Source organism: Heptranchias perlo, chromosome 7 (assembly GCF_035084215.1).
Source record: "Heptranchias perlo isolate sHepPer1 chromosome 7, sHepPer1.hap1, whole genome shotgun sequence".
Taxonomy (NCBI): Eukaryota; Metazoa; Chordata; class Chondrichthyes; order Hexanchiformes; family Hexanchidae; genus Heptranchias; species Heptranchias perlo.
In genome coordinates this window covers 58,134,881-58,148,199 of record NC_090331.1, presented here as the reverse complement: position 1 = coordinate 58,148,199, position 13,319 = coordinate 58,134,881, and the positions used below count along the sequence as shown (strand labels likewise).

At 46.0% G+C, this 13,319-nt stretch overlaps 2 long non-coding RNA genes across 5 annotated transcripts in view; one reads left to right on the top strand and one right to left on the bottom strand.

The window, feature by feature from the left end:
* The window catches only part of LOC137323323 (uncharacterized), an 85,159-nt gene extending 75,903 nt beyond the window's left edge, over nucleotides 1–9,256 (bottom strand). For 3 of the 4 annotated variants that reach the window (XR_010963347.1, XR_010963346.1, XR_010963344.1), the window contains exon 1: nucleotides 9,081–9,256. This is a non-coding gene — a long non-coding RNA (uncharacterized lncRNA). The remainder of the gene's footprint in view (nucleotides 1–9,080) is intronic. The other variant, XR_010963345.1, reaches the window with a different exon arrangement.
* LOC137323324 (uncharacterized) overlaps nucleotides 1–13,319 on the top strand; it is a 115,932-nt gene that overhangs the window by 80,155 nt on the left and 22,458 nt on the right. The gene's annotated exons all lie outside the window — the stretch shown is intronic.

The following is a 13,319-nucleotide window of genomic DNA, read 5'->3' as shown; positions in this document are numbered from 1 at the left end:
GTTGTAGATAATTACTGCAAAGTTCAGTAAGAGGAAAAAAATTGAGTGGCCAGGCATCTTGTCAAGATAAAACCTAGGCAATCTTAGCAAAGTTCTTATTAATATCTGGGACAGCTGTTCCACAGATTTGTAAAGCAACAGCCTGACATAACCATACTTGCTGAATCATATCTATCAGCTAACATCCCAGACTCCTCCATCACTATCGCTGGACATGACATGTCCCACCGGGAGGATAGACATACCAGAGGTGGGGACACAGTGCTATACAATCAAGCGGGAGTCCTCATCATTAACTTCTTCATATCAATAACATCATCTACTCAACTTCCAACTAGTAAAATTGAAGTCAATGGGAATCAGGGGGAAAACTCTCCAGTGGCTGGAGTCATACCCAGCACAAAGGAAGATGGTAGTGGTTGTTGGAGGCCAATCATCTCAGCGCCAGGACATTGCTGCAGGAGTTCCTCAGGGCAGTGTCCTAGGCCCAACCATCTTCAGCTGCTTCATCAATGACCTTCCCTCCATTATAAGGTCAGAAATGGGGATGTTCGCTGATGATTGCATAGTGTTCAGTTCCGTTCGCAACCCCTCAGATAAAGAAGAAGTCTGTGCCGGCATGCAGCAAGACCTGGACAACATCCAGGCTTTGGCTGATAAGTGGCAAGTAACATTCATGCCAGACAAGTGCCAGGCAATGACCATCTCCAACAAGAGAGAGTCTAACCGCCCCCCCCCCCCCCCCTTGACATTCAACAGCATTACCATCGCCAGATCCCGCACCATCAACATCCTGGGGGTCACCCACATAAATACTGTGGCTACAAGAGCAGGTCATAAGCTGGGTATTCTGCGGCGAGTGACTCACCTCCTGACTCCCCAAAGCCTTGCCATCATCTACAAGGCACAAGAGTGTGATGGAATACCCTCCACTTACCTGGATGAGTACAGCTCCAACAACGCTCAAGAAGCTCAACATCATCCAGGACAAAGCAGCCCGCTTGATTGGCACCCCATCCACCACCCTAAACATTTACTCCCTTCACCACCGGCGCACCGTGGCTGCAGTGTGTACCATCCAAAGGATGCACTGCAGCAAGTCGCCAAGGCTTCTTCGACAGCACCTCCCAAACACGCAACCTCTACCACCTAGAAGGACAAGGGCAGCAGGCACATGGGAGCAACACCACCTGCACGTTCCCCTCCAAGTCACACGCCATGCCGACTTGGAAATATATCGCCGTTCCTTCATCGTCGCTGGGTCAAAATCCTGGAACTCCCTACCTATCAGCACTGTGGGAGAACCCTCACCACACAGACAGCAGCGGTTCAAGAAGTGGCTCACCACCACCTTCTCAAGGGCAATTAGGGATGGGCAATAAATGCTGGCCTTGCCAGCGACGCCCACATCCCATGAACGAATAAAAAAAAAACGTTATCTATTCTCTTACCGATTATTTAACTCTGCAATCATCAACTTCCTTCCCATTGCACAGCCTGAAATATAGTTCTCTTATAAGACAATGGCTAAATCATTACATCTTGGCCTTCTCCATGCCCTTTGATAAGGCAATAAAAATCTTGTTTCTAGAATACTTTAAAGACTACAGTTTGATGAACTTTTGATGGATCCCTTCTTAGTCCTTCTCTATCTATTGATATTCTTTGGCTCACTGGCAGAACAACAAAATTTGACACCGAGCTGCTTAAGGAGATATTAGGACAGGTGACCAAATGCTTGGTCAAATAGGTAGGTTTTAAGGGGCATCTTAAAGGAGGAGAGAGAGGTAGAGAGGCAGAGAGGTTTTTGGAGGGAATTCCACAGCTCTGAGCCTAGACAGCTGAAGGCACGGCTGCCAATGGTGGAGCGAAGGAAATTGGGGATGCACAAGAGGCCAGAATTGGAGGAGCGCAGAGTTCTCAGAGGGTTCTAGGGCTGGAGAAGATTACTCTCTAGTACTCCTGGACAGGATGTAAGAAAAAGCTTGTTGTTTGATAGGCAATAACTCGCTCATCCTGTAGCCTTCAACCTCTCTCTCTCATTCTGTCACAATCTTTCTTGTCTTTTCCATTTTATCATTGTTACTTGGTCAGTCTTCCTTTGAACTTTGCTCGCTTCGTCTATCTGAGCTCCAAATTCATCATCCTATATGCTCTTCCTCATTTCGGCACCTTACAGGTGTTAAAAGGTGCTAAAATCAATCACAGTCATCACATAGTCTACAACTTTAACTAATTGGGAATGACTTTCAACTTCCTCCCAAGTTGGGTGCTACACCTGCCCGATAACATTGTCATGAGACATGAACCGTTTTCGAGTTTGTGCCTCATTACAATATTCATGGCGAGCTCACTGTGCTAATCGTGCTTGTTATTGGCAACTTGCCCATGGGCAGGGGCGGGAAATCCAATGAGGTTGCAGAGATTTAAAGGCAGCCTGCACCTCTTAAAGGAGAGGTGCACTTTTCCAATGCTATTCCTTGTAAAGTATTTCTTTGACAAGCCTGGAGAAGTTGGCTGCAGCCTGGGCCCCCAGCATCTCAGATAGTGTTGTGGAAGGGCTGGTGTAGGAGGTTGGAGCCACGAAGGAGGCACTGTTCCTCACAGATGACCACAGGGTGTCCAGGCAAATAGCCCAACAGCAATGGTGAGAGTTGGTGGAGAATGGCAATGCTAGAAGTACTGTTTCCAGGACATGGAAGCAATGCTGCAAGAAATGTCATATCTTGAAAAGAGCTGCTAAGTTATGAATCCCATTCACATCTCTCTTACTCCCTGCACAGCACTACACCACTTTATCGTAGGGCTAGCACTACCAAGCCTTTCAGCCCCTGTCCTCCAATAGCACACTTTAGTGCTCATTCTTTTGCTTGCACTTGCACACTGAGCACCCGCTACTGCACTCACAACTGCTTCCTCCTCTTCCCACACCTGCTGCTTCTTTCACTATACACACAATGCTAAGCTGCCGCACATCTTCACAACCTTCAACAGGGCACACACTAACCCACTCCCACTCTTGCAGGACCAGCTCATACACAACAGGAGCAAGATGAGCAGATGTAAGGAATCTTACAACACCAGGTTCTAGTCCAACTGTTTTATTTAAAAATCACAAGCTTTCGGAGGCTTTCTCCTTCGTCACTCGCTTACCTGACGAAGGAGAAAGTCTCCGAAAGCTTGTGATTTTTAAATAAAACAGTTGGACTATAACCTGGTGTTGTAAGATTCCTTACATTTGTCAACCCCAGTCCATCACCGGCATCTCCACATCAAGATGAGCAGAACAAGAGAAGGATCTGCAGCCACATAAGTGCTCACACCAATGGAGGAGCCCTGGGCAGACATCATTGGCAAAGGGAGGGGAGGCAGCGTGGCAAGCAGTAATGCTGGAAACTACATGGACATGATTTTAACATGGCGGCAGGAAGTCAGCAGGTGAGGGGATTTGTGCATGGGGAACCCGGAGGCAAAGTGTGCGCGTTTAAATCTGCGATCATATCTCGATTGCAGGCAATTCTCTTTGCTTCCGGGTATCGTGCCTCCAAGCTGCACAGCGGGCCCACTGCATACCCAAATGACCCGATTTAAAGCCCACTATTTAAAGGGCCAGCCCAAGAATGGATTTTGAAGGAGAAAGGAGAAATGGAGTCCAGGAAAGCAAAGGCTGCACCCAGGTTTACTGATGCTTCACTTGAAGTACTATTGGGTGCAGTGAGAAGCAGGAGGGAGGTAATTTACCCAAGTGATGGAAGGAAGAAACCTGGTTCTGCCACCAAGAAGGCTGGAGGTAACAGAAGAGTTTAGGAGCAGGAGCACGGTGTCTGGATCTTGGTCGCAGTGCAGAAAGCAGTTTGATGACCTAATCAGGTTAGGAAAAGTGAGTACTTTTGCAGATTCACCCACATCCTGTGAAATGCAACACCGCCATCACCATCACTGCGCCCCGTTCCCCCACCCGAGACCATCCCCTGGCATGCCTACGCATCACATCACTCTTCACACCCACTTAAGTTCCAGCATCAACTATCCTTCACTTTCTATGTACTTCCTCACCTCCCCATTTATGCACCCAGCACTGTCACTCACCCAATCCTGATACAATATGATGCATCTGTCTGATAGTCACCCTCTGATGCATCTGTTTCACTGTCAGCCTCACCCAAAGCAATGCATTCATATGGTGAATATTTCACCTTCAGTCACTCACAGATCTGTTCTTTGTCCCCTTTTAGAAGTATAGAGCGCAAAATGCAAGGGAGAGGAGGGGGACTGGAGGTGGTCCACCACAGATAGTCCAGCTGACAGATACAGAGGAGGAGGCCATGGAGATAAGTCTCACCATTGCATGCCCATCCATCGGAGATGGAGAGATTGGCAACCCGCAGATGGCCAGTGACAGAACTTTAACATTTTTCACACACATAATGAATTGATTTTATCAACGATTGAACTATTCCAGACCTCAGTACGGTCAGTGGAAAGAGTGTCAATTTTCTGATGAATAATTATTATTGGCTTCTGTTGTCTTCCAGAGCCTTCACGCCTGGGTTGGTGACACAGGTAAGTGCGGGAATGTCTGCGATGGACAGAGTGGCAGCCTCCATTGAGCTTCAAGCACAACTCTCAAATGAGTCCATGCAGGCCATGGCAATGGCTGTGCGGACTCTGGATGCCAACATGTCTGCCGCCTTAAACAGACAAACAGATATATTAGCCGTGGCCTTACAATGCGGCACATCTGTTAATCAGCCTGCTGGCCAACAGAGTGGTGGGATTGATGTTGCGCTGGCCCGGGAGAGGGATGATGGCAAAAAGGGACATGGAAGTGGAGACTCCATTCAAAGCGCTCCCATGTCTCACCAGTTGCCTTGCCCCCCTCATCCAATACCTTCAATGCTGCCTCCTTTCCCGATGGCCGGGTCTGTCCCTGCACAGGTGAAGGTGGAGCAGTCTTTGTTGGAGCCCTCATGGGCTCCAAATCCCAAAGGTCGTAGGCCGAGGGCATCTCAGTAGGTAGGGCAGAGATCTGAGCAACCTGCCAATATCTCTGCTGATGCCATAGGGACTGCACCACGTAGAAACAGTGGAAAGAGAAAGGCTAAGCAATTGTAATTCACCAAGGGTGTTTGACGTGCTGTCATGTTGTTAATTTATATTTTTTTTGTTATGGCACACTAAATTTAATCATTATCACCACCACTGCCACGTCTTGGCCATTATTGAGTACCTTTTGTGAATTTGCCGTTTCATGTGCTTCATCATGAATGACAAGACATTATCCCACCCATTGGGTGCTTGCCCAATGGGTGCGTGCATGGTTGAAAGACTGTTTATGCAAAGGGAAGTGGTGGGGTGGGGGGTGTTGATGATGGTGGTTGTTCCAGGCGGCCTGAGTATTTCAAGGTCTTCAATTTTCACATCTCATTACGAGAACCTGTTAGAGATGAGGGAATCTCTGACATCACGGGCAACAATGTGCACCGTTGCACTGGCGACGGGTTCCCCATCTTCATTTTCCTCCTCCTCCTCCTTCTCACCCTCCTCCTCATCCTTCTCGTCCTCCTCCTCATCCTCTTCTTTAGTGTTGCCACCAGATGAGGATGCTTGATGAGCGCATTCGAGCTCCTCCACCTGTAACCTTCTCTGCTGCGCTGTGTTGTGCAGAAGGCAGCACACGACGATTATTCTGCACACCCTCGCTGGCGAGTACTGAAGGGCTCCCCCAGATCGATCCAGGCACCTGAAACGCATCTTCAACATTCCTATGGCTTGCTCACTGTCAGACTTGGTGGTGATGTGGCTCTGGTTGTAGCGCTGCTGTGCCTCATTGGTGGGGTTTCTCATAACCCTTAAGCTTGTCTTCTATGCGGAAGAGGTCCAGGATGTTGGACTCGTGCAAAATGAATGCATCATGACAGCTACCAGGGAATCGGGCACACGCCTGCAGAAACCTCTTCCAGTGGTCACACACCAGCTGTGCATTGATAGAGTGATATCCTTTTCAGTTTATGAACAATCCTGGCTCATGCGGAGGTCCTTGGATTGCTACGTGTATGCAATCAATTGTGCCCTGCACCCATGAGAAGCCAGCCAAAGAGTTGAAACCCACTGCCCTCTCAGTCTGGCTGATGTCGTCACGGGGAAGTTGACATAGTCGGATGCCCTGGCAAATAAGCCATTTGTCACCTGTCTCATGCACTTATGTGCAGTGACACTGACACACCCTGGAGATGTCACCGGTGGTGCCCTGGAAGGATCTGGAGGTGAAGAAATTGAGGGCAGTGGTGACTTTAACTGCGACGGGTGATGCGTGGCCATCAGGTCCAGCTGGGAGCAGCTCTTCATGAAGGAGGCTGCAGATGTCTGCACCTGACGACCTGCTGACACAATCTGAGCCTGCGTAGGCACTGCTCCTCAGAGAGGTCCAGGAAGCTCAGCCTCTGCCTATATACCTTCTCACGATAGTTATGCCTCCTGTGACCTCGGCCCTGCTGTTGGTCTCCTCTCTGCTTTTCTCCAGGTCCTTGTGGTGCACCTCCGTCTTGTGTAACTGCAGATCCGAGAACTGCATGATGGCAATGTGCCTCCTCCTCAGATGTACTGTGGAATAGATTATTGCATCCCCCCATCTTTATCTTGACAGTTTGAGGGGCTCCAAAATGTAGGTAAATTTGTCTGAATACAAGAATTCTCAGTCTCAACAAAGAAATCTCAGTCTAAACACCAAGGACTCTCAGCCAAACGTTTGTCTGAGAGAACTGAGTGTCCAGCTTCAATACTTCACTTTTTATTTATGTCAATCACTGGTTTAAAGGACCAAATGAGCTTCGGCTGCAACTCGCCTCCGTTTCTATGGCATGTTTCAGAAGCCACGGGAGACACATTCAGGAGAAGTTAAATCAGTTTCTGTTGCAGAATTCACAAAAAGTTAACTACCTAACGTGTTTCAACAACCTGAATTGGCCCTTTAAATATCGGCCCGCCGGCTTTAAGTGGGGACGGGATTTCTAGGTTTCTGTTGGGCGCCCGCATCCTAATGCGCCTGGGTTAAACCCGGAAATGGGCGTATTGGAGCCGAGAAATGGTCCCGCTCCAAAAAGCTGCTACTTTAACCTCCCACAAGCACCCAACCCCCCATGTGTCAGAAGCTATGTGTGCAGGGGATAGCCCTCGTCCCCAAAGAAGACATCCTCTAACTCGATGGTCTGGATGAAAGAGTGAGGAAATGGCGGACTGGCGGAGGATGAAGGCATCGTGAGAACGGCCATGATAGCAGGCACAGACCTGTATGATCTATTGCGAGTCATTGCACACCAGTTTAACTTGTGGGAGTCTAACCCATTCCTATTATAACGGTTCCGGGGGCTTCCTGTTGGAATATCAAGGCTATGATGCCCTGCACCAGGGGGAAGCCTGCAATTCTGGCAAAGCCTAGATCCCTATCTTGCTGTCTGTGGCTGCAATGGGGAATATACAAATTGGTTTACTCTTGCAAACAAAGCACCTGTGATCTGTGCTATGCAGGCGTGCACAGCAGACAGGGTTATGTTACTAATATCTGCTGCAGCAGCCTGGAAGAACCCTGAGGCATAAAGATTAAGGGCTACAGTGACCTTGAGAGTCAAGATTATGTACTTGGCTGAAGATCCTGCTGCAGCAGATGACATAGCTCAGTGACTGCCTCCAGGAGAACCTTTGCCTCTTCACATACAGTTCCTCTGTAAATTGCAGGTAAGAAATCCATGGCCTATTGACTCTGAAGGGATATGGCCTCCTGTGAGCTCCCCTCCTTTTGTCTCCTCTCCCTGCAGCTTCAGCTCAGGGCACTCTTGCCTACTGCTCCTCCTCCTCTTTCTCCAGCCACAACGGCATTCTACTACCAGTTCCTTAGTGGCACAAAGAGGTGTTACGAGAAGCCCCTGGTCCAGGTAGAACTCTAGGCTCAATACTAGAGCTGTCTCCAAAGTATCAGCTCACAAAAATCACCAAAACCAATGGTGTCCTCCCGATTAGACCTGTCCATAGGAACATTGTTTCAACTGAAACAGACACGGGACCCTGGTTAGCTTATATTTATTCGGTGCCCACCAGTTTCAGGTGGGCACACTGGACACCTAAAACGAAGCCTGCTTCCAAACAGCGTTAGGCAAGTCCCAAGCGCAAAATGGGTGGGCAAATTTAAGATTCTATTTTCGGGAGTCTAAATGCCTGATTTATTGTGTAAACGGGGCAGCCAGCAGTTGAAAATCAGCCCCATTCTTTCCCAGACCTCAAAACTATGGAACTAATTACCTCTTTCTTATCTCCTGCAATATTCAAGCTTTTAAATCCCATGCTTGGCATTAAATAATCACGTTTTTGATTTACCTCGTGTTTTTTTTTCCTCTGTTGAATAATGGTGTTGTCCTACATTATGGGCCTTGGACATTCACCTTGATTTCTCAACAAGAAAAAAATCAGAAGGTGGGTAAAGTAATATCATTTACAATATTTAATGCCTAGAATTCTGGGGAGGAGGAATATTACCATTAATGTCGTTACTCTTTCAGATGCCATTTCTGAATATATCCATGTTATATGTTTTAAATAATATTAAAGTGTGACACATAAAACATGTTTAAATAGATCCATTTAACCTGTTTGTTCCTATCTTCCATAGTTGTAAACTGTCTTGTTTGAATTTCATTGAAAATATTGTACTCAATTAAGTGAAAACTGCAAATCTATAGAAGATATAAAGAGCTAGATCGACTCCATGTAAAAACAATATTCTGTGTAGATGAAGTAAACAGATCATGTCTCCATCCAAAAAACTAAATAGAAAAAAAAAGGAATTAAGAAAAGTTGCAATACAGGTCGAAACAGGCAGTCAAAAGCTTATTTTTTGTTCAAATCTTCTGCTCATGTTAATTAGAAAATTTAGACTGTTCTCTGTATGCATACGCCAATGGGAAGATAATTTTGAGACATGATATTTCTGAGAATTTACACTTCCATTATCTTCACACGTCCCACCCATAACATAAAAATGTGCAGCATTAAAATAGATATAATTAAGCATAAATGTGTGTACATACCTGAGTGTGAAACCTCCAAGTGTTAGGTTCACAGATGCATTTGTTTTGCTAAAAGCATACAAGATGTTTGTTTGAAGGATCATCTTGAATCTTAACAGTTTAACCATTAAGGCGGGGATCTGCACTTGGGTGTTGGCCTTCTTTTTTTGGGTGCTGGCAAGCGTGCTGTTTTCATTGCACTTCACTTACTTTGTTATTCTCACTGCCTTTTGTTCTTTTAATGTCTTTTAATTGCCCCAGTAAATTGATCTCCTCCAGTTTTCATCTCTTTCCAGCTTTTAAAAAAATCTGACGGGTTACACCCGAAAAATAAACTTGCCTTTTCTCTTTACAGATGTTGATGACCTGTTTTGTATTTCTATGGTTTTCTGTTCGATTATCTTCACACATCCACCCATAACATATACAATCCCCCATTCATATCTTTTGGCGGCCATGCCTTCAGATGCCTAGGCCCAAAACGCTGGAATTCCCTCCCTAAACCTTTTCACCTCTCTTCCTTTACGATGCTTCCTTAAAACCTACCTCTTTGACCAAGCTTTTGGTCATCTGTCCTAATACCTCCTTGTGTGGCACGGTGTGAAATTTTGTTTGATAATGCTCCTATGAAGTGCCTTGGGACGTTTTACTACATTAAAGGTGCTATATAAATACAAGTTGTTGTTGTTATTTCAGATTTCCAGCATTTGCAGTTTTAAAAAAAAATTCAAAAACCTGTTTGGGCGTTCTACCAAATGTCTCACTTAAACCCCTCTTCCACCGCCCCCCCTCCTCATTGTCCAGTTCCATTAAAGAGCTCACTTATCTTGCAGTTCCCAGTTCTGATAAAGGATCCAGATCCAAAACATGAACCAATGTAGGACCCTGATTTGCATATTTAAACAGCCTTACTCTGGTCTGGGGCGGTGACGGGGTGGGGGGAAGGGCTGAGGGGGTGGGGTAGGGTCTGCTCATGCATGAAAATTGCATCAGATGGACCTTGGGTGTCAAAGAGGTAGAAGATGCCGCCCCCGCCCCCCCGACTCAATTTTCAACTACTGTCCTCCTGTTTTGCAGGCTCAAAACTGACGGCCGTGAGTTGAGTTTCTCCCCTATTCTTTCTAGAGGTTATCTTTTGTCATGCCATATTACATTTTCTACCCTTTCTTACTCTAGATTTTTTGGCTCACAGGTCCAAGATCATTCTCATAGATGAATCTCACCTCCTTATGCCTTTGAGAATATCTTTACTAACCTTCATATGAAGCCATCGCTATTATGCTCAGGTTAATGAACAAAACAACCTTTCCATCAATTAGTTTTTGCTACTGGATTATTCCGTCTGATTTGTTGCCTGTCATTTTAGTTTAAACTATTAAATGAACCTATTTTAAAAAAGATGAACAAGCCAATGATTAAGACTAATGTAACAATATAAAAATAGAATAGAAATCCTTCTATTTAGCGTCACAAGGGAAAGCAATCTAAATGCTAAGCTATTCTATTGTAAATTATTTTTATATATGAATCCCTCTTGACTGACTACTTTTAGCTGAGTTGTGTTTTCAGCTTTTTTAAAATTAGTTGCCATACTGCTGTTTTTGCTTGCACCATTTTTTCTACTGTTTGCTCATCCAGCAGAGACCTGCAGCCACAACATTCTTGCTGCCGCCAGCTGCTTACCTCAGCTATAAACACACTGGTTAGCACAGGCATTGCATTGGGTCTGCTAATGATTATAATGGATGCGGGGAAGGAAGAAAGGCAGGTGAGTTTGCACCGATTGCAGGTGAGTTGGTGCCTACAACTCACCTGCAATCGGCCAAAGAACTACCTTCTTTAACTCAGGCACACCTATTTGGCCATGTCTGAGGAGATCTGCTTTCACCTTTGCTGTCTCCACTTCACCATGGGGTTTGTGACAAGGTTGTGCTATCTATTGGAAGCTGAACTGTACACAAGATCTACCACAGCCACTGCCTTGCCCGTTGCTTCAAAAATCACCAGAATATTGAACTTTTACGCTAACAGATCTTTTCAAGCCACCAGTGGTGACATTACCCACATTCGTCAGAGTTTGGTTCAGCAATGTATCACTTTCCTCATGGAAAGGAGGCAACAGCATGTGAAAGGACTCAGGATTTTTACCAAGTGGCAGGCTGCCTTAAAGTGGAGGGCATTATTTTGATGGCCCTTAACAACAACTCAGTGGCATATATCAATAGGAAAGACTTGGGCCAAATAATATCCTGGCAGCAGCAGAAGGTTTTCATATTGTACCAGTCCACAATGTCAACTCAACTACAAGGAACAGACAGACTGGCTGGATAGCTGCTTGGGAACAGGGTTAACCCCCTGAAACCCTGGCTATTAACATCAGTGAGCAACCCTGCACCAAGGCTAAAAGAAAGTACCAAGAGGCATGTGCTCACCTGAATTCTGGTAGAACATATGATTGCCATCTTGAAACAGAAGTTCCACTTTTTGGACAATTCATGAAGGCTTCAGCTTTGAGACGTTCTCCAAAATTACATGTTATTGTGTCTTGTAATTCAGAGGTGGTAACCCATTCAAGTAGAGAACTTTCTCCAGGACAAAGAAGAGGAGGAAAAAGAAGAAAAGGAGGAAGGTCAAATGGCTGAGACACGTGACACAAGCCTGACGACTGATGTGATAGTGATTGACAGGACTTTCAGTAAAAAATTGCACTTTCGAACCTGCGTTAACAGTCCTCCCTCTATTATACTAGTCCTTTACCAACATGTGGACCCTAATCCCCACTGTCTTTATTGCTATCACTACCTGCTCCCCCCACCTCAGCATTTAGCTTCTGACAATAAGTCTACACGATACATTCCAAAGAAAATGCAACCAAGTTATTCCTTACCCATAATCAGGTGTTTTTACTTTACAGTTTACAACCAGTGCTTGAGAGTATAGGATATGTATCATCTATTTCCTAGCATCATGCTCCTTCCAAGGGCCACCTCAGTGGGAAGAGCAAATATTTTTGTGACCCGGTTGTAGTGATTCTCCTCTTTGCGCAGAGTTATGATATGGCTTAGCAGCTACTGCCAACTACTGGCTGCTCCTGTCTACTTACCTGTCTTTTCTGTAGTCTTCTGAGTGAGCTGGCTGGGTTGGGCGGATGGATCATCTGTCTAAGACGTAAATGCACCATCCATCTTTCTTTCTGCCATGCCCCATCTGCCTGTTCCCCTTGGGGATGACAACTGAAGAGGATTTTCCACCTCCTCATAACTAGTGACAGCATTTTTTAAAACTTCCACAACATTAAAACAAGACAGAACTGCTTAATTTTTGTGATGATGTGGAGATGCCGGTGATGGACTGGGGTGGACAAATGTAAGGAGTCTTACAACACCAGGTTATAGCCCAACAGCTTTATTTGAAATCACAACCTTTCGGAGGCTTCCTCCTTCGTCAGGTGAGTGAGGGATTCCATAAAGGTACAGCATATATAGTCAGAGAACAATGCCTGGTGATTACAGATAATCTTTCCAACTGCCCGTTATCAAAGCAATCAAAGGAGTTGAATGGTGTTCAGACAGAGAAACATTACATACAAGACTACTGAATACACAAACGGTCAGAACACAAAGACAGAGAGAGAGAGAGAGAGAGAGACCCGAAAGGCAGAGAAAGAGAGAGAATGACCAGTTGTATTAAAAACAGATAACTTTTTTTCGCTGGTGGGGTTACATGTAGCGTGGCATGAACCCAGGATTCCGGTTGAGGCCGTCCTCATGGCTGCTGAACTTGGATATCAATTTCTGCTCGACAATTTTGCGTTGTCGTGTGTCTCGAAGGCCGCCTTGGAGAACGCTTACCCGAAGATCGGAGGCTGAATGTCCTTGACTGCTGAAGTGTTCCCCGACTGGGAGGGAACTCTCCTGTCTGGCAATTGTTGCGCGGTGTCCGTTCATCCGTTGTTGCAGTGTCTGTATGGTCTCGCCGATGTACCATGCTCCGGGGCATCCTTTCCTGCAACGTATGAGGTAGACAACGTTGGCCGAGTCACAGGAGTATGAACCATGTACCTGGTGGGTGGTGTCCTCTCGTGTGATGGTGGTATCTGTGTCGATGATCTGGCATGTCTTACAGAGGTTGCTGTGGCAGGGTTGTGTGGTGTCGTGGATGCTGTTCTCCTGAAAGCTGGGTAATTTTCTGCGAACGATGGTCTGTTTGAGGTTAGGTGGCTGTTTGAAGGCGAGTAGTGGAGGCGTGGGGATGGCCATA